The following is a 20,755-nucleotide window of genomic DNA, read 5'->3' as shown; positions in this document are numbered from 1 at the left end:
GATGACGCCACACTTCAGCTTTGTACACCGAAAGGAGAGCTGGAACAATTCTTTCATCCTCCATTACTGGCAGCGAACTATATTAACGCTAACATTAGTGGTGTGCTCTAATGCTAGTATTTCCTGTCACTGTTTAAGTTCAGAGATGAAGACTGCTCTCTAGCAGTCGGGATATGAACTCAAAACGAAACAACTGCCATGAATCCTGTATGATTTTTATTTTTATTTTTTTTTAAATATCGATATTCCGTTTTTGAGAATCGATACCGTATCGCCAAACAAAATATCGTGATACTCACGTGTATCGATATTTTCTTACACCCCTAATAATTATACCTTTAAAGTTTTAATAATTGTTCTACACCACACATATAACAATAACAACAACTGAGGAACGATAATGACATAACTGAAAAACGTTAAAAACATTGAGAGCCAATCAGAATCCACCAGACTTTACAAAGCTCAAGCTTTTAAAGTGGCAGATAATATATTAATAAGACATTAAGTGTGTGCCATATCATACCGTCCACGATAACACCGGTATACATTTTTACATGATAAAAAAAGTGTCATATCGCGATATCAATTATATAGTGACGCAATGACGAATTTAGGGATGCACCGAATGTTAAGCAGCTGAAATTATTCGGCCGAATTATCAAAAAAGACATAATAAATTGTACCAAACAATGACGTGACACGATTAAATAGAGGCGCGCACTAATGCAGCAAATTATAACGGCAGTGTGGAAGCATTTAAAACTGTCCGAGAAAAAAGACGCAAAAATCATTACAAGCACCGACAGCGAGAGACTGTTTAAGTCAAGTCAAGTCACCTTTATTTATATAGCGCTTTTAACAATACAAATTGTGTCAAAGCAACTTTCCAATATCAAAATAGGAAAATAGCGTGTCAATAATGTAAAATGACAAGATTAAACACTCAGTTAAAGGCATTTCATTATTAAATTCAATGATGTCATTGTCCAGCTCAGTTCAGTTTAAATAGTATCTGTGCAATCAAGTTGATGATATCGCTGGAAATGAAGTGTCCCCAACTAAGCAAGCCAGAGGCAACAGCAGCAAGGAACCAAAACTCCATCGGTGACAGAATGGAGAACAAAACCTTGGGAGAATCCAGGCTCAGTCGGGGGTCAGTTCTCCTCTGACCAGACAAACCAGCAGTTCAATTCCAACTGCAACAAATTCAGATTGTGTAAAAGACTCATCTGCTTCCCGAGGTCTTGTCCCGATGGCAGTCTAGGAGACAGTTTAATGCTGCATATCATGTCTCCGATGTAGACATGTGCCGGTATTCGGTAATGCGATATATCATGATAATGAATATGCACGGTATTGTTATTGTGGGCACTTCAAAATACCGAAAATAATTATTTATTAAAAATTATTCAGAATTTTGAATGCATTTTAAGAATACTTTTCCCATTAACTGATTAAATGCACAACACTGCTGCATGCTGCATCAAAGACACGTGTGCACTCTGATATAAACAAGCACGGATGAGAAGCACATGGTGGAATGCGTGAGAGATGCTCTGGATGAAATCGCACATTCACTCTCTGACAGCAGATGGCGCTGAACAGCAGATGCAGTGTTATTACCCCGCAAACCCAGTAAACAAAGCAGCTGCACTACTTCTAAAATGTATTTAAATGATTTATATAATATATAAATCAGCATGACAATGATCCCAAACACACCGCCCGGGCAACGAAGGAGTGGCTTCGTAAGAAGCATTTCAAGGTCCTGGAGTGGCCTAGCCAGTCTCCAGATTTCAACCCCATCGAAAATCTTTGGAGTCCGTGTTGCCCAGCGACAGCCCCAAAACATTACTGCTCTAGAGGAGATCTGCATGGAGGAATGGGCCAAAATACCAGCAACAGTGTGTGAAAACCTTGTGAAGACTTACAGAAAACGTTTGACCTCTGTCATTGCCAACAAAGGGTATATAACAAAGTATTGAGATTAAATTTTGTTATTGACCAAATACTTATTTTCCACCATAATTTGCAAATAAATTCTTTAAAAATCCTACAATTTGATTTTCTGAATTATTTTTTCTCATTTTGTCTCTCATAGTTGAGGTATACCTATGATGAAAATTACAGGCCTCTCTCATCTTTTTAAGTGGGAGAACTTGCACAATTGGTGGCTGACTAAATACTTTTTTGCCCCACTGTGTATATATATATGTATATATATATATAATGTGTTTGTGTGTAATTTTGAAACGCAAAAAATAAATAATAGGGGTGGGAGAAAAAAATCGATTCACCTAACTATTGCGATTCTTTTTAAAACGATTTAAAAATCGATTGGTTTACCTCAGAATTGATTTTTATTTCATTATTTTATTTTTCCTAAGAGGTGGTGGGGAGAAGTTAGCGCTTTATAATTCCAACAGAGGTCAAAATGTATAGGTGTGTTCGACTTGGAGCAGCACTGTGCGGACGATCAGCATATAACATCAAAGTACCGTGAGAGCGATTCGAAAGCATGCAGCTCGTCTGTTCTATGTAGCTCTTGTGGTGCTTTGATGTCATACAATGATCGTTCTGCGTGCGCAGTGCCGTTGCATTAGATGACGTCATGTATGTTTCAAGCTGGCTCGAGAAAGCAAAACCATGACGGAGGCAGAGGATCAAACCTCTTCCAGAATTCTTTCTGCACCTTCACGTTTTGAATCCCAACTGCCGGGAAAACATGACTAAACATGACTGAAACGGTATGCAAAGTAACATAGCACTTCAGAAAGTATTTTTTCTACTCCTTTTGTTGAACATTTGACTATTATTTTCATGTGCAAGGTCAGGGTTTTGGTACTTTAAAGTTTAATGGTTTAAGGTACTTTAAATATACACTTTGTATGTGTATGCTCCTGAAATAAAAGTTTAGAAAGATGTGATGCATTGTTTTTGTTAATATGATTGATCATATACAGTCTCTTTTAAGGGTATAAACTATTTTCCATTGTCTAGTCTTTAAAAAGCAAACAAAAATCACAATAAATTGTAATATCAAATTGCAACGACTGCTAAGATGTGTGTGGTTTTTTTTTTTTTAATTGTGACAGTCTGTATATTAAGTGTATCATTCAACCACAATGTTAAATAGACCTGGGACACGAAGTAATAGATTGGGACCCGACCCGGACCCGGCTGACCATTTAAAATATAGACCTGAACCAATATGGGTTCCGGGTCAAGTCCTGGGTCCTCAGGTCTCGGGTCCTCCGTTAAGTCAAGTCAAGTCAAGTCAAGTCACCTTTATTTATATAGCGCTTTTAACAATACAGATTGTGTCAAAGCACTTAACAGTATCAAATTAGAGGATAGAGTGTCAGTAATGTATAATGATAAGATTAAACACTCAATTTAAATTTTCAGTTAAAGGCATTTCATTATTGAATTAAGACCTCTAACTGGGACACAACCATGATCTCCATGTGGTTCAGTAGACTAGTCATGTCATAGAGTAGTACATAAATAGAGACCCTTGTCTGCCCGTTGCGTAGGTGCCTTGTTGTCTTGGGTCATTTGAAAGATATGAATAGATGTCACACTACACATGCCTCCGTCTTCTATTTATGCATTGCAGCATGTTAATATTGTAAAGAGAGCTATTGTATACCAGTATGTAGGTGTTGTCCTCACTGTTCATTGGCTAATAGACATTGAATGTGTATGGGTGATGTTTACTCTGGGTTTGGTTAGTCTTTATTTGCCTTTGACGTTGTAGTTTTGCAGCATCTGTATGAAAAGGTTCACAATAGATTGCTTTGATGAAGGAATTCAAGCAGTGGTTTCAAAAATGGATGAGTAAATAAAACCATGGGATGTCAGTGTCATTATTCATGGCTTCTCTTTGTTTGTGCATTGAGCATTTTAGTTAGACATAGTTAAGTTAAGTTAATTTAAGTCGTGACGTATGGTGACCCATACTCGAAATGGTGCTCTGCATTTAACCCATCCAAGTGCACACACACAGCAGTGAGTAGTGAACAAGTGCGCACACACACACACAGTGAACACACACCCGGAGCAGTGGGCAGCCTTGCTCCAGCGCCCGGGGAGCAATTAGGGGTTCGGTGCCTTGCTCAAGGGCACCTAAGTCATGGTATCGAAGGTGGAGAGAGTGCTGTTCATTCACAATCCCCACCTTCAATTCCTGCCGGCGCGAGAATCGAAACCTTCAGGTTACAAGCCCGACTCCCTAACCATTAGGCCACGACTTCCCTAGTTATGGAAGGATATAAAATTAGTGGTACGGTGTGTTTTCAATTGCAAGTCGAAACAATAGAGCACTTCAAAAACAGCTCAGGTTCTTTTCCTGCCAGTCCAGCCCTTTTACAAACAAAAATCTCACCATTAATGCATAGTGCATAGTGATGACCAAAATAAATAAATAAATAAATTACTGATATAGACTAATTCAAACAGCTAATGTATACAAAATAACATGGGTCTGCATGTTTACAGAGTTTAACCATTGCAAAAATTGTACATTGTACGTTGTAAATAGAAACCTTTGAAACAACAGTAGAAGACATAGGCCTAAATCAGATGTTATTTATTTATTTATTGAGATCATTCTGTTCCGTCTCTATGGACAAATTTAGAATAGTGCGATTTAGTCAGCTGTAGCCCACAAACTCACTTTCTGTCTCTATTTCTCTTCCCATCACAGAACAGGTGGCGATATCAGAGAGCCTGTCTATTGGCTGTAGGCCTAACCCACTCCTCTGCATTATTAACACTGTAAATAGATGCAGTGAGTAATAACATGCTACAGCATCAGAGCAGAGTGTAACAGTGCTTGTATGTGGTTAAGGAAGGTACTGACTACTATAATGAATCTGGTATTACATTTTATCCCATTTAACCCTACAAAACAATAAAAGGACATTTTCATAGTCTATTGCACACTATTCAGCGTAACTGAAGGGATCAGAGTTTACAATGTCTTTGCAGCTGATGTTCTTGTCTATTTGATCTAGGGCTGGGCGATATGGATTATTTTTTTTTCAAATGTTTGATCTATTCAAGGTAACGGTTTTGATTTAAGATTTAACTGGTCAACTTAAAAGCGCAACTACACCATGATTCAAGTATCATTCTCTTTATTAAAAACTTGCAGAACCATCTGGTTGTTTCCATCCTCAAAGACCGAGACAGCCGCCCGTGGCTAAAAATAACTATTGTTCTTAAATGTTTAATAACTTTTGAACCGCTAATCCTATCTGAATGCTTTAAAAAGTGCTGTAAAGCAGATTCTCTGCTTTTCAGAGATATCTCATATGTCTTATTTGTTGGGAAGCACCGAAATGAAAATTCTTGGTCAAAGCCGAACAAAATGAAACACTGGGCCAAAGTCCCTTTCAAGGAAAGTCTCTTCACTCGGCCGCCATATTTGCAATGCCTCCGGGCAGCTCAGACAAGACCAAGTCCTAATTAAATGAATGGGGCAATCCTGAAATCTCAAAAAATGTCTCGCTGAACTCGTGATTAAATTGCATATTTCAAATCGGCAATAAAATTTGAAATGAACTGCCCCATGAATGTTGTTTCTTATGCTCAAATAGCGTTTAAAAACCTTATTTTTCAGGCTAGACCAGCCAATGCGCATGCGTAGCTCCAACGTGCTTATGACTGTGCATGCACAGCTGCTGGTCCAGCCCCAGGTTTCTATGGGAACCGGAGCTTCTAACAGCCGCTGCAGTGACGCAATGACTTTACCAATCAACAGTTTGCTCTTTCATTTAGAGGGTGGGACTATCCCGCCATATTGCGCGTTGCACTTTCTCCCATTCATAAGTATAGGAGTGAACTGCCTTTCTATAGTCTTTGACTGGGCTGAAGGCCGAATACTGAACACGGTTTTTCGCATTTTTTCCCCCCATCTATTTTGCCTTTTTTTTTTTTTTTTTTTTTTACAATTGTATTAATTAAATAGCCAAAATGTGCTTTTTACATTTTTTTCCTGCTTTTCAAATAAAAAATCAATTACAAAACAACAATTTTAAAATATTTACTTAACACTGAACCTTTTTTAGCATTCTATCAGACATACCAACAAAGCACAATTTAACTTAAAATGAATAAGTTATTAAAATAATATGTTTTGGCCATTTTTGAGACCCCCTTCTTGAATCAGGCATGTATTATTTACTGTACAAATAAATGCAGCCTTGCTGATCAGAAGAGAATTCTTTTAAAACATTAGAATATATTACAGATCCCAATTTGAGCACTATGTGTGAATATAATAAATGTATTAATAGAGCTGTTGTAGGGTGATTTTTATTTTCGTTATTATTGTCTTACTTTTCTATTTTATTTTACAGAACAGTAAAATTACAATACTAACACTTGCTCTTTCTCAGCTTTTATTTTGGCAAAAACCCGCAGGAAGATCTCAGTGCTTCTTTTTGTTGACAACAGTTTTATAAATGATTCTCATTACGAATTTGGAAAGATGTTTGTCGCATGTATCGCATTATCACATGCCTTTAAAATATTTATAAAAATGTTACTGATTAACAGTGTTTCAATGCATATTTTCCTCACACTTTGGACTTTGAACCCTGGCGCTGCAAGCTCGTGCAGCGCTTTTTGAATACATGCAATCCGTGCGTGTATTTGAAAACATAACATTCTGCAGTTTATTTACTAATCGTTAAAGGCCATTTCGCGATTTCAGTCATCATACAGTAACCAGCATCAACCACCTCTTCCTCTTCTCATCGGAGACATGAGATGCAGCGCTAAGCAGTCTCTCGCAGTCGGTGTTTCGTGCTTGTAATGATTTTTGTGTCTTTCTCTGACACAGTTTTAAATACTTCCACACTGCAGACACATTTGCTGCATTAGTGCGCGCCTCTATTTGATCACGTCACGTCATTGTTTGGTACAAATTATTTGGTCTTTTCGCTTATTCAATTCAAAGCGCAATTTCAGTTGCCGAACATTTGGTGCATCCCTACTTATTTTGATATTCAGAGGCTCCTTAGTGTGCGTGATTACATCACATTTTGACATCATTGATTCGTCAGAAGAAACCAATGCATTTTGTTTCTCTGAGCCAAACAGGAACGATTGTTGACGCTTAGTTCCACCCCCGTGACTAGATTGGTTCAAACTGTCCCATATTCAACCAATAAACACAGGTTTTGGTCTTTTGAACCACCATTTAGGATATTGCAAAGTGAAAGTAAAGTCTGTCGTGCGTGCGTGCATGAAAACAAACACAAAATAACACATTTGCATGAGTGAACTCTCTGAAAAAGCACAGAAAAACACACAACTGAGTAGTTTGACATAAACCAAGAACAAGGATGAAACAGCAGTTCATATCGGATAAAGCACTGGAATTTATGTCCCCGTAAAATTCTGACACAGATACAGATACAGCCAGTGGATCAATCCATTTATATTATGTACATTATGTAAATAATTCTTATATAGTTCATAAATATCATTTTCACTGTTTTTTCTGTTGCACTCTGTATATTTCTCACTCATTTTGTGTGTAGTTTGTGAATCATTTGCACTGTTTGTATTTGTTGCAGAAAACAATTTGTGCAATTGTTTTCACGATTAGATTCCACGGTATGTGTTTGTTGTTGTTCATACTCAGATTGAAAATATATTTCTCTGAATTTTCTTTAGTCCCTAAACATTTTTTGGACACATCTATATTGTGTAAATGGACCTAAATAGACCTGTTTTTCACCGAAAAGCACCTATAAAAATATTGTAATAAATGGCTATAAAATGGTTGGATGTTGGGGTGTTCCGTTTTTTTCCCGACATAAAAACATTCCTTTAATTTATATTTTAATGAATAAAAATTAAAATAATCTTATTTTTTTGGAAAACAAAGGGGATCTAATATTGATAATAACATTGAAGACATTGAATGATTATTCCTTAAAGATAAGGTTTTAATAGTTTTAGTAGTAGTAGTCTATTATGTTCTGCCCAATGTCTTCAAATGAAACCGAACTTTTATTTTGACGGGTTGCCGTGAATACCTTTACATTTCTGTGTGTATATGATATGAGGATAGTTTTTCTCAAATGAAACGGTCAAATGCTCATGTAGTGACTCTCAGAGCAGTTCTGGAGATGTTGTTCATGTATTTATGTCCTCATTTAGTGAGGCGGCAGACGTTAATATCACCACAAGCGTCACGCGGGCTTCTGTTTGAGGAGTAAACAAAACCGTGCGTCTGTGCCAGACATTAACACAGAGACACGCAGAAGTCATATTTGAATAGTAATTTTGTGGCTTAATATTTACAAATAGGAGTGGGAGTGTGCTCACTTGTGTGTGCGCTTACGTTTGTGTGTGTGTGTGTGTGTGTGTGTGTGTGCGCGAACCGGGCGTTGGGGGGGGCGGGCCGCCCCCCTAAAATAATGGTAGGGGAAACACTGCTGTTTATAATGATATATGGCACTTGACGCTGACTGCTAGAATAGGTCTGAAAAAACAAAGAAAAGTGCAGACATGTCAGGTGCCCCAAATACATTTACTTGTTAAAATATCTTTGCAGAAAAGATGCATGAAATATTCAGGCAAATATTGTACAAACTTGTTTTAAACATGTTCAGAAATAATATAAAATAAGAAAAATGCAAAATATAAAAAAAAAGTAGAAATTCAGTTTTAGAGTAGTAGGCTGCTATTTAGGGCTGCTCGATAAATCGAAATGAAATCACAATCGCGATTAGACAGAAGTTGTGATTTTCACGCGTCTTTCAGTGAAGCACGGTTCTGTGATCAGCAGTAAATCTCCATCCGAAGGCCAGAGGGCGCTCTCACGCGGAAACTCCAAATGTGCCCCGCAGAAGAAACCCAGGAAATGCCTATTGCAGTTGCTGAATAAACAAAAGATTTAACTGTTTTCATTGATTCAACATGACTAATAAGCACAGGACTATGACAATATATGGTTTATCTGAGTTCTTATTATTATAATTTTCTTTATAATAAAGTATATCTATAATGCAATGCCTTTATCACTGCTTAGAATAATGAAATATGTTGTGTGCCTTATTCTGTGTAAGAAGCCACATCATCTCACAGAAGGATTTATTTAAAACACTCGACTGACGTTATAACATCGTATTAAATGTGGTATTTTCACATGCTTTCATATAGAGCAGCATTTACTACACAGAGCCGTAGTTCACTGAGAAGCTACGCAAACAGCTGTCAGCTGTCAACGATTTCTCCGATTTCATAATCGCGCAATAATATCCTCTGCGATTTTTTTTTGCGTAATCTGTCAGTGAACTACGGCTCTGCGTGGTAAATGCTGCTCCATCTGAAAGCACTTGGAGATTTACTGCTGATTACAGAACTGGTTTACTGACAAAATGTGCATGGAAATCGCATTCGATTTAATCGTGCAGCCCTACTGCTATTATTGTCTTGTTTTGCATGTCATGCACATGAAAAGGTGTTCTAAAAAAAATATGTTGCTCAAGTTAAAATAAGTTCAACTTGTGTCTCATAACCTTGTGTTTTTTTCCCCACTCCACTGCCATGTCTCGTATTTTTCAATGTAAAAAACACATTCTGTGTGAAGATCCCCTTAGGATTTGTGATATGTTCTGCAGTTAGGTCCATATACTGTATATTTGGACACTGATACAATTTTCATAATTTCGGCTCTGTATGCCACCAGAACAGAATTAAAAATAAAGCAATCAATATGAAATTGAAGTGCAGACTTAAAGCTTTAATTCAAGGGGTTGAACAAAAATATATACATAAATTGCTTAGGAATTACAACCTTTTTTATACACAGTCCCCCCATTTTCTGGGGCTCAAATGTAATTGGACAAATAAATATAATCATAAATAAAATGTTCATTTTTAATATTTTGTTGAGAATCCTTTGCAGGCAATGACTGCCTTAAGTCTGGAACTCATGGACATCACCAAAGACTAGGTTTCCTCCTGTTACGGAGTGATCAGAACATGAGATGTGCGGATCCATCTGCAGGGCTTTATTCATAGACATGGTCATACACAGGCAGGGTCGAAAACTGGCAAACAGGTACAGTAATATAGAGAGCAAGTCACAGGAGCAGTCCAGTAAACACACGTGGGTCGATCGACGGCAGACGTAATCCAGGGGCAAAACAAAGAGAGATAATCCAGGTACACAAGCAAAGGTCCAGGCAGGATTAAACAGAGTCCGAACAACAAGACGAAAGTGAAAATCTGAAATACACAGGCGAGAATCAGAACACGGGAAAACAGGCAAGGCAAGACTGACTAAACTATGGCAGTAGAACTGGCTCCATAGAGTAGCTATCGCTAAACAATACTAGGCGATCTGAAAGAGGAAGTCCAGGGCTTATAAAGCGTGTCTGATTGGATGCAGCTGTGTGTGTGTGTGTGTGTGTGTGTAGTCAGTGCAATGGATGATGGGAACTGTAGTCCGGAGTGACATGTAACAGTTTGTGTGGTGTGAGAGTCAATATGATGGAGAGGCGACCTCTTGTGGCAGTCGGACGGAAGGCCACGAACCGGATTCGTGACACCTCCTTTGTGATGCTTTGCCAGGCTTTTACTGCAGCTGACTTCAGATGTTGTTTGTGGGTCTTTCTGCCTTTAGTTTTATCTTCAGCAAGTGAAATGCATGCTCAATTGAGTTGAAATCAGGAGATTGACTTGGCCATTGCAGAATATTCTACTTTTTTACCTTCAAAAACTCCTGGGTTGCTTTTGCTGTATGTTTTGGGTCATGGTCCATTCGTACTATGAAGCGCCACCCAATCAGCTTTGCTCTATTTGACTGAATCTGGGCAGAGAATATATCCCCATACACTTCAGAATTCTTCCGGCTGCTTCTGTCCTCTGTCACGTCATCAATAAACACCAGTAACCCAGTGCCACTGGAAGCCATGCATGCTCATGCCATCACACTCCTCCATGTTTCACAGATGATGTGGTATGCTCTGGATCATGAGCTGTTCCAAGCCTTCCCCATATTTTTTTCTTCCCATCATTCTGGTACAGGTTGATCTTAATTTTATCCGTCCAAAGAATGCTTTTCCAAAAGTGGTCTGGCTTTTTAGGTGTTTTTTTGGCAAAGTCTAATCTGGCCTTGTTTGTACCTTGTGGTGAACCCTCTGTATTTGCTCTCGTGAAGTCTTCTCTTGATTGTAGACTTTGACAGTGACACATCTTCCTCCTGGAGAGTGTTCTTCTCTTGGCTGGATGTTGTGAAAGGGTTTTTCTTTACCATGGAGAGGATTCTCTGATCATCCACCACTGTTGCCTGTGGACATCCAGGCCTTTTTATGTTGCTGAGCTCACTAGTGCATTCTTTTTTTCTCAGAATGTACTAAACTGTTGATTTGGCCACTCCTAATGTTCCTGCTATCTCTCTGATGGATTTGTTTTGTTTTTGAAGCCTAACAATTGTCTGTTTCACCTGCATGGAGAGCTCCTTTGACTGCATAATGCGAGTTCACAGCAACAGCTTCCAAATGCAAATGGCACACTTAGAATCAACTACAGACCTTTTACCTCCTTAATTGATGTAGAAATAACGAAAGAATAGCCCACGCCTGTCCATGAAACAGCTTTTGAGTCAATTGTCTAATTACTTATGGTCCCTTGAAAAAGGGGGCAGGTACATATTAAAGAGCTGTAATTCCTTAACCTTTCCTCCCATTCTGATGACAATACCCTCATTTAATCCCATATTCATTTTATAACTGTAACTTAAATATGTTTTGGTCAGCAGCTAAAATAATAAAAATTGTGCCTGTGTCCAAATATATATGGACCTAACCGTATGTTATGGCCCTTCAAAAAGCGCTTAATCAGGTGCCCTGTCACGCAGTCGGATTATTTTTTTTATTATTGGCGTATAGTCAATGTGCATAATTTTAATGTTCTCTAGTATTTTTTCCTTAAACCACGATTTCTTGATGTAAAAAAAAAAGATGAATTGTGGCAAAACATTACACTCAAATTATTCAATAAAATCTGAAAAATCTCCCACCCATAATATGATGAAGTCTTGCTTGTGAGAATATTACACACATTTGGTTTATCTACAGTGATCTCAGCCAAATGTCCTTCTTAATTTATACTTGAGCATGGCTTGAGCTTGGCTGATCAGAGCAATTTTTCCCCACTCTCCTAACTTTACTTACTTTCTGTCCACCTTATGGAGGTTGTTTAGAAGACATTGCCTCTATATCATGCTGTGGCCTGTCTGACACCATTTAAAAGCCGGGTTCTTTTCCTTGTGTGATCCTTAACCGTGTTTGAAATCTCTTTCTTGGGTGTAAACAGGATTTGGCGGCTCATAAAGCCCTCTTTAAATGTCTTGCTCATTAGCAAAGTCTCAGAAGACGTGGCCACTCATAGCTTCAATTTTACTGATGACCGCAAACGGCAGCCTTTTTACTTTGAAACTAAAACAAGGACATAAAGACAGTCTTTAATGCAGTTCGAAAGTCCCTGCTTCTCTTTCTTTTCTTCCACCCTTATTGCTGTCTCTGCCCTTTTGCTCTATAGTCTTGGCATCAGTCATGGCTCAGGAGTGGCCAACCACAAAAAAAGCAAAATGCGTATAAATGAAGCAAGGTTTGGAAAGCCTTGTCACAGCAGTCTTCTGCCGACACTCACAGATTCCGAACACTCATACAGAGGAGCTCTGTCAGGTTGTCCAAACTTTAGGCCAGGATATTCCCGAAACAACTGTGCTCACATTTTAGTTCTTCCACTCTTAGTCATGCTGAAGATCTCACAACATAAAGCATGTAAGAATTTTATTTGCAGTGCTGCAAAATCCAGTATAAGCTAGGGGAGGGAATCGCAGGGTACCTCATGATACAATACGAATCACGATGCATGGCTCATGATACGATAATATCATGATATAGCGATTATTGCGATAATTGATATATGGCTCAACAATCCTGTAATGATACATCACGATATCTAACTATGAAAACAAAATGCCTGTGAAAAGGTTAAGTGCAAGTTTTCTTTCTTTATTTAAGTCCAAACTGTTAGAAAATGGCACAAAAAATTCTGTAAATCAAATTTAACATGTTAAGTAAAATAATAATTTTATTCTTGGACTTGTTAAAAACTTACACTTTTCTTTGTGTGAAAACCAGCACATTTAACTGCTTATCGGCTTTATCTAGCTATATATATAAACCTGATACATTTCAAAATTTACCTAGAGTGCTTACTTAACCTTTCCTCTCCTCTTATCATAAAAACGGAGCCCCGCACATGACGTGCAGGGACAAAATAGCCGTTCACATCGTGTTTTTTGCACACTCAAGTTCATTGTTTCAACAAGCAAGCACACACTTCTGCACCTCATTACGGCACTTTTCGTTATCCATGCCATAGGTGCAGATTTATGTTTCTGCCGGTCTGTGCACACTGCTGACACTGCATAACGCACACTTGTATCTGAGAGAGAGGGAGAGCATCCAGTTTTGTTCACATAACTCTCTCTCACTCATATAGTGAGGGAAATCCACCTGCGATCTGAGCTGAGAGGTTAGGCTATGGACTGAATATGCGTTCTGCAATAATAACGTGATCGGTGCCTATGGTCCACGCTGATAGATGTTCCAGGGCAGTTATTAGTTCTCATCTCCATAAACATACATAGCAGTAGAGCTAATACAGTGGCTGGAAATCTGATTATCATTCGGTTCCTTGTGCTTACATATCTTCATAGAGAATGTGGTTCATGGTTGCTCAGAGCACTTTGGAAAGAAGGTGAAAATGAAAATCCGAAAAACTAACATGTCGTTGGTGTGGAAGTTCTTTTCTGTGAGTGAAGATGATAGAAAGATCGCAGTTTGTAACATTTGTAAGGCCAAAATACAACGTAGGGGAACAACCACAAAAACGTTCAGAACAACAAACCTAATAAGACACTTAAAACACCATCACTCAGCTGAATATGTGTTTGAAAAGGGGAAAGCGGCTAAAGCTAGCGCTCCGAGTCCAAGCCAAAGCTCGCCAGCCACAAGTCAGCAGCCTCTGCTATCTTTTATTGGGATGAGCAGTGAAAAGACTAAAGCAATTACGAGAAAAAATATTGAATTCATAGCACTTGATGACTTGATGATGATGGTTTCAGAAATTTGATAAATTACCTCAGTCCAAAATACATTATACCGAGCCGGCGGTACTTTTCTGACGTTGCCTTACCCGAGTTGTTTAACCTTGTGTCAGAACACAAACAAAGCCTGTCACAAGCCGATCCTGAAGCAGCCATAAGTTTTGGACATGTAACATTAGCTTAATGTTAGTATTAGCATTGTTATTTCTACCTGTTTTAAGACACAGTGCACTTTTTGTTGTTAAAGTTATTGTTGTGAGACGATCCTGTAGGGTAAACGTACCTAATAAGCTCACCAAAATCTACATTGAGACATTTTTAGTGCACAAGATATTGGTTTCAGTACAAAAAGTTATGTTAAAATAAAATCTTTTAAAATATTACATTTTATTTTAAATGACAAAAGCATTTCAACTAAGATATACATCATTAAATTCAAAAAGTCTGGCTGTGCTTAATGGGTACATTTTTGAACCCTTTAAGCACACCCCTGTTCCCATTAAGCTCACATCATGTTTTATTAAAACAATCTTGTTTATTTTATCGGAATGCAATGGCCAATCAGAGGCGTTCAGATGAGCCATCGCTGGAACAGCGGAGTTCCATAGCGCACGCTGACTGAATTCTGACTCGCGAGTTCTCTCATCATAAACAACAAAGTGCAAATGTATGTGCAATGTAAGTATAAGAGATTTATTCATCATACAGTGTAGATTCACTGATTATAACAGGAGTGTTTTTAAAGTGCATAAACTTGTGCTAGGCCGTGTTCTTTGGTAATGTAATTCTTTGCTTGTTTTCTGTAAGTTAGCTGCTTTTTGAGTAACTGAGGAAATGTAAGCATTATAATTAGTAAATTACAATGTTTCTATTAATTTGCTATCATGTTAAATACAAATTCAGTCATATTAAAAACATTAGGCTGCTTTTAGCCTTACGCTGGAGTTGGTTCACTTTCCGGCAATTAAACTAAGTAAATAAAAATTTAGCATATTGCCCAACACTAGTGACAACCATCAGTTAATATTTAAAGTCTGTTTATGAAGTATTTACATAGACATTCAACGTGGAAGAGCTTAAAGTGAGCACACTGAGCTTAATTGGGGCAGCAACAATTTTTAATAAATTAATAAATGAAGCTGTGTGATTTTCATAGTAGTGCACCCTTTAAGCTCACCTTAAAATAATAGGAAATCTTTAAAAATTACAGCACTGTAAAACTACAGAACAGCAATAAACTGTAAATTTATAATATTATGGATGTAAAAGTACAAGCCAGTAATGCCTGTGAAGTAATATGTTAGCGTAGCACACAATCTTATATAGCTAGTAGTGTTCTGTTGCATCTGCGCTGTGTTGCTAAAACTATCTTTTGGATCTAATGTAATTATTTCCCACATCCAAGTTCCAGGTTATAATATGCAAAAGTCTGAACATTAATCTCTTAATTTTACAGTAAGTAGTGAAACTTACCCAAAATAAAGGCTTAAACATCTAAAAAGGCACATTTAAGGGGCTCCTCTTTTGGTGAAAGTTTAGTGAAAATGGCCGCCAGACAGTGTGAACATATGGAGACCCATATTTCAGTTTACAATGATCTGATTGACTTGAAATTATAGGAGGTATATAGTAACAAATATATCAATTGGTTAAGACATCAAGTAGGATAATAAATTATTTTTTCTTTTTATAATCTGATCTCAAAAATGGAAGTGTGCTTAATGGATGCGTGAGCTTGATAGGTAAGTTTACCCTAATTAATGATTAAAAAATTATTTCATAAAAAAATAAATAAATTAAATGAATAAAAGTAGATTTTTGTTAGTAAGCCTACTTCTACTTTGTTAGTTATATTTTATTTCTAACTTTTTCAAGGTGTAGAACACTTTATTTTGTTGTTAAAGGTATTTTACATACATTTTTGCGAAATATTCCTTTTTTGAATTGCCTGAAAAACCACCTCATGCGAGTGTAAAAACTTTTTTGCAATATATTGGAGTGAGTTTTCGCGAAATTGACGTGTTTCCATTAGGTATATTTTTTTTTTGCAATTTCAGTTTGCACAATTTGAAGGTTAATGTAAACGCAGCTAATGTTGTATTTAGGGATGCTCATTTTAACCTGTTAACCGTTAACCGACCGTAAGAATTTTGACCGATTAATACAATCAGTTAAACGGTTTAAAAAGTCATTTATTTATTTATTTTTTCAGTAATTTATCAAAATATTTGTAAAAGTTTGCTACATGGTTAAAATATGCTACGTGTTTAAAAAAATGTGTTTTTAGAGAGAAAAAAAACATAAGTCACATATAAGTCAGATTTGATTATTTCATTCAGAAATAGGCCTAATGCTGACGCGAAATGTTTACAAACATTATAATAAACACTGATGGCTATTTTAGTTCCCCTCACTCCACAATAAATCCTTACAAGAATTAAAAATATAAGCAGCTACATAAACGACAAGCCAAAACAAATTCATTTAGGCTCTCTCATTCAACAAAAAATCTAATGTTTCTGTATTTGCGATGTACTTGAATGCCAAATATTATTTATTAACCTATGTACTTCACTCACGTTCCAATATCCACGTAAAACAAAATGTTTTGCATAACATCACGGTGGTACGGTGATAACGCTTAACAGCACAGATTTTACTACATATTTAAACTGAGCAGTGTGTGTTTTTTTTTTTCCATACTTTTGACTGACTGTATTTTATGATGATAGTGAACAGGCTACATTGTCAAGGTAGCAATGCTTAACTGAGTGCACGCTCATGCGGCACCAGCGCAATCACTTGAATTTTTTTCCATTTAAAAGTGGAAGCAGCTACTCCGTTAAAAGGCATGAAGATAATCGGAATTGTAAAAGGTTTGCTTTTATTTGTGTACATTAACAATAAAAACAAATCTTTGTGCTTTTGTAAAATAGGCCTAAAGAAAATAGGATGTCTTGGTTGGTTTCCTTTAGCGAAGCACAAAAATGAACCGAAACTATGCAAACTACGTAATTTCATTTTCTTAATTTATTATTCAAGTAAAAATATATTTCTTGTATAGGCCTATTTATTTGTTTATATATATATATATATATATATATATATATATATATATATACAGTGAGGAAAATAAGTATTTGAACACCCTGCTATTTTGCAAGTTCTCCCACTTTGTCCACTGTGAGAGACATAATCTAAAAAAAAAAATCCAGAAATCACAATGTATGATTTTTTTAACTATTTATTTGTATGATACAGCTGCCAGTGCTCAAAATTTTTGCCTCGTATTTAGGGGTTTGAACCTACACTGGTCTCACAGTTCGGTTCGATTACGATTATCATGTCATCGATTCGGTTCAATTCGATATCACGATGCATCACGGTGCATTGACAATGCACTGCATCCTCAATTTTCAATTTTACTTCACATGTATACAATTTTGTCAATATATGAACTGAACCTTTAATTTTACCTGCTCAGAGAAACACACTTCTTGAATGTATCAAACATCAAACAAAACTAAGCCTGGGCACAGAAGACAACAGGAGCATTTAGAACAAATACTAAATACTTGGCACTGATAGGGTTAACAGCTCAGGGTGAAAACGGCTGACGTGGTTTCTCAAGTTAGTTGTATTACCCCCTGCATATTTTATTTGTGCGTGACATGATTTACACACAGCGTGTGTCTTCTCCAGGTCGTGCTTACCAGGTTGTTCATAAAAGCCGAAATGTGCCCAGATGTTGGCTTTTGAAGTAGTTGGAGCATTTTTAATTGTATGCGCACTCACATCTCGCCTCCCTCTGGCATTGTATGCTCCCGCGACAAAGCACGTATTCGACAAATGGCGTCAGTACGTTATAATCGGTTATGTTCTATTACTGAACCGATACTGAATTGTCCTTGTCTGCATCGGGATTTTATTGGATTTTATTCTCTGACAACAGATCACACACTGTGGTTAAAAAGAATTTGTCCAGTTGCCATTTACATACAATCTATTTTTCCACTCCTGTAAAGGGGCTTTTTTCAGCAGGTTACAACACAACATAGTGATTGTGGGTACAGACAGTAGTCACTTACACATGGGGAACAACAATAGCGTCATAGATGCTGAAAGCTGCTTATTGTGATTTAGCTGGGACTCTGGGAATGGTTTGATACCCTTGTGATCACACTTTTAATAGACTTCAGTCTGTAAGTAAATGCTGTACCAGTGGGGCTTATGCTGTACTGTGGCTGTTTAAAAACATTGCTAATGGCTGCAGGGAAATTTATGTCTTTTTTGAGTATCTTTAATCTTCTTGACATCTCTTAAATCTCTTCCTCTTCTCTATTTTCCCCTTTCACCTTCTCCCTGTGAATGTCTGTGTTTTGCTGACAACATAGTAGAAGTACTGTTGCTAATGGTACTGGATCTATAATGGGAGCACTTACATATTTGTGGGTGGGTGTGTGTATGCAGTTATGTTTGTGAGAGCAGAGACCAATTACTTGCACAAACAGTTTTCATTTTAAGTTGGAATACCTCAAGTTCCCTGTTCTTGGTTTCATGTCCTCACATGTTGCATTTAAGGAACTAACCTGGACTGTTGTGCTAGCTTTTCATGTCCTCTTTTGTTGAAATGCTGTTGATTTATTTTAAGACTCTAGCTGAGGCCAGAAAAATGTTGAGAGGATGTGATGAAGCTGCCTGATATTTAGTTTCTACATCCTCTCAAACGATTCTGCCTAAACATGAACCATTTTTCACAGCGATAACATGCAGCACGCACTACTGAAACCAGAAGGATTTGGGTCTTACCTCTCCCTCATCTGAAAAGAAAATGTTTATGCTAAAAAAAATTTCTTGTCCATTTTTTCTTTTTGCAAAAAAATAGCATGTTATTTTTTGTCAAAAAGGAAGGACCATGTAGATCTTTCTGAAATTAGCAGTGGCCAGAACAAAATTGTTAGTTCTTTTTATTGTGGCTTGAGTCCATGCATCATTAACAGCTGAAATGAGAACTCTTGAGTCATTATTTGCTTCCTCTCTTTCTTCCTTTGTAGCTCACTAACAGGAAGTTGGTTATACTGCATCATCATCCTCACATTGCAAGTAGGAGGAATTCATCTGTGAGAATAAAAACATTGTGTAACTCACCACCCTAAATTTTGCATTTAGCATGCTGAGGTTGAGGAATAATTCTCCCTGATTTTTCAAGAGACAATTCCTGGAGTTATCCATTACCATTTACATTAATCTCAGTGGCAAATGCTCAGCTGAAAGTACACTTTTGAATGCCTGTCAGTGTCAGGGGTTTGCTATTGCTCATCTACAATAATATTGAAATGTGAAAACTGACATTAATTATGTCAATGTTGAAGATTTTCTTTGTTTTAGTTTCATATTTTAGTTTTAAAACATTATAGCATTATTTATGCGATTGTAATTGCACTGTAAATGCATTTACCTCTGAGCTGCATTAAACAGTCTGGATAAATACAGTGCACCTAAATGACACTTTTGAAGCAAAGGATGCAAATATCTAGCCTGACTACGTCAGACTTCATACTTCCGCTCAATTTCATTTAGCTTCTGTACTCAGTCTGATATAGCAGACCATCTCCCAGTTTATCTCCGGCTCCGCAGCAGCCGGGCCAATCAACGAACAGAGGGCGGGCTGAGAGCCGTGACGTAGACGCTAAGTGCCGAATTTAAGATTGTAGTTTAGGTGAGGGAAATCTAAAACGACAGCGGACATGGAGACACGGGATGCTATTCGCTCTGTTGTGGAGAATATTCCCGGCATTTGCCAACCGAAGCCCGATCAAGAAGAGTGTTTGGTTCACATTTTGAATGGAGGTGATTTTGTGGCCCTGCTCCCGACAAGTTTTGGGAAAAGTTTAATTTATCAACTGTTACACTGTTACCACAGTGAACTAACCACTACACAGAGGAAGAAGAATATGAAAATCTTCAGGAGTCAGCTGTTCACGACAGGCCTAAACCAGCCAAATTGGCAGCACAAAAACACACTCAGCAAAATATTGTCTAATTATTGTTATTGACAAAATCCTAGAAAATATTGCGATATTATATCAGCAGGAGCTAACAAAGTTATGTCAGTAAAAGAACCGTGTTTTTAGCTTGATCATTTTAACCATAGCAAGGTGACATTTCATTGATGTTGGCCATAAATTGAGAAGAGATGTCTCGCAAGGTCATCTGTATTCTTGTGACTTGAGAATCACTATAGTCAGTTTCAGTGCTTGCAGTTTTAATGCTTAGTCATTCAGAGTTTTCATCTGTCTTGGTTAGAAGAATAGTTTGTCTTTAAGACGTGAGCAGGTATTGAATGGAAAGCCCAGGTATTTGTCTGTGTCTACATTAGGCACAGATTATGAGAAAAGTGTTGGTATTTTCTGATGTCTCTAAGAATACGCCACAGTGTATGTGTATCACTTCATTCCTTGTCAAAATATGCAAGTAAATAGAAGAAAATAGATTAAATTAAATTAAATTAAATTAAATTAAATGAAAAGCTCAGACTTTAGAGTGTGGTAAAATGCTTATGTTTTTAGGCCATTAGTTCAGATAATTCCCAGAATGGTTTTC

At 37.3% G+C, this 20,755-nt stretch overlaps 1 protein-coding gene across 6 annotated transcripts in view; it reads left to right on the top strand.

Moving 5' to 3' along the window:
* specc1 (sperm antigen with calponin homology and coiled-coil domains 1) overlaps positions 1-20,755 on the top strand; it is a 149,438-nt gene that overhangs the window by 15,796 nt on the left and 112,887 nt on the right. The window contains exon 1 of one of the 6 annotated variants that reach the window (XM_058775058.1): positions 14,737-14,830. The exons of the other annotated variants lie outside the window; for them this stretch is intronic. The gene's annotated coding sequence lies outside the window, so the exon portion shown is untranslated. Of the gene's footprint in view, positions 1-14,736; positions 14,831-20,755 lie in introns of those variants that run through there. 6 annotated transcript variants of the gene reach the window in all.

The sequence above is a fragment of the Onychostoma macrolepis genome, chromosome 05 (genome assembly GCF_012432095.1).
Source record: "Onychostoma macrolepis isolate SWU-2019 chromosome 05, ASM1243209v1, whole genome shotgun sequence".
In the NCBI taxonomy this organism is placed as follows: Eukaryota; Metazoa; Chordata; class Actinopteri; order Cypriniformes; family Cyprinidae; genus Onychostoma; species Onychostoma macrolepis.
Note: the sequence above shows the minus strand (reverse complement) of the source record. Positions and strands in the feature narration are given on the sequence as shown.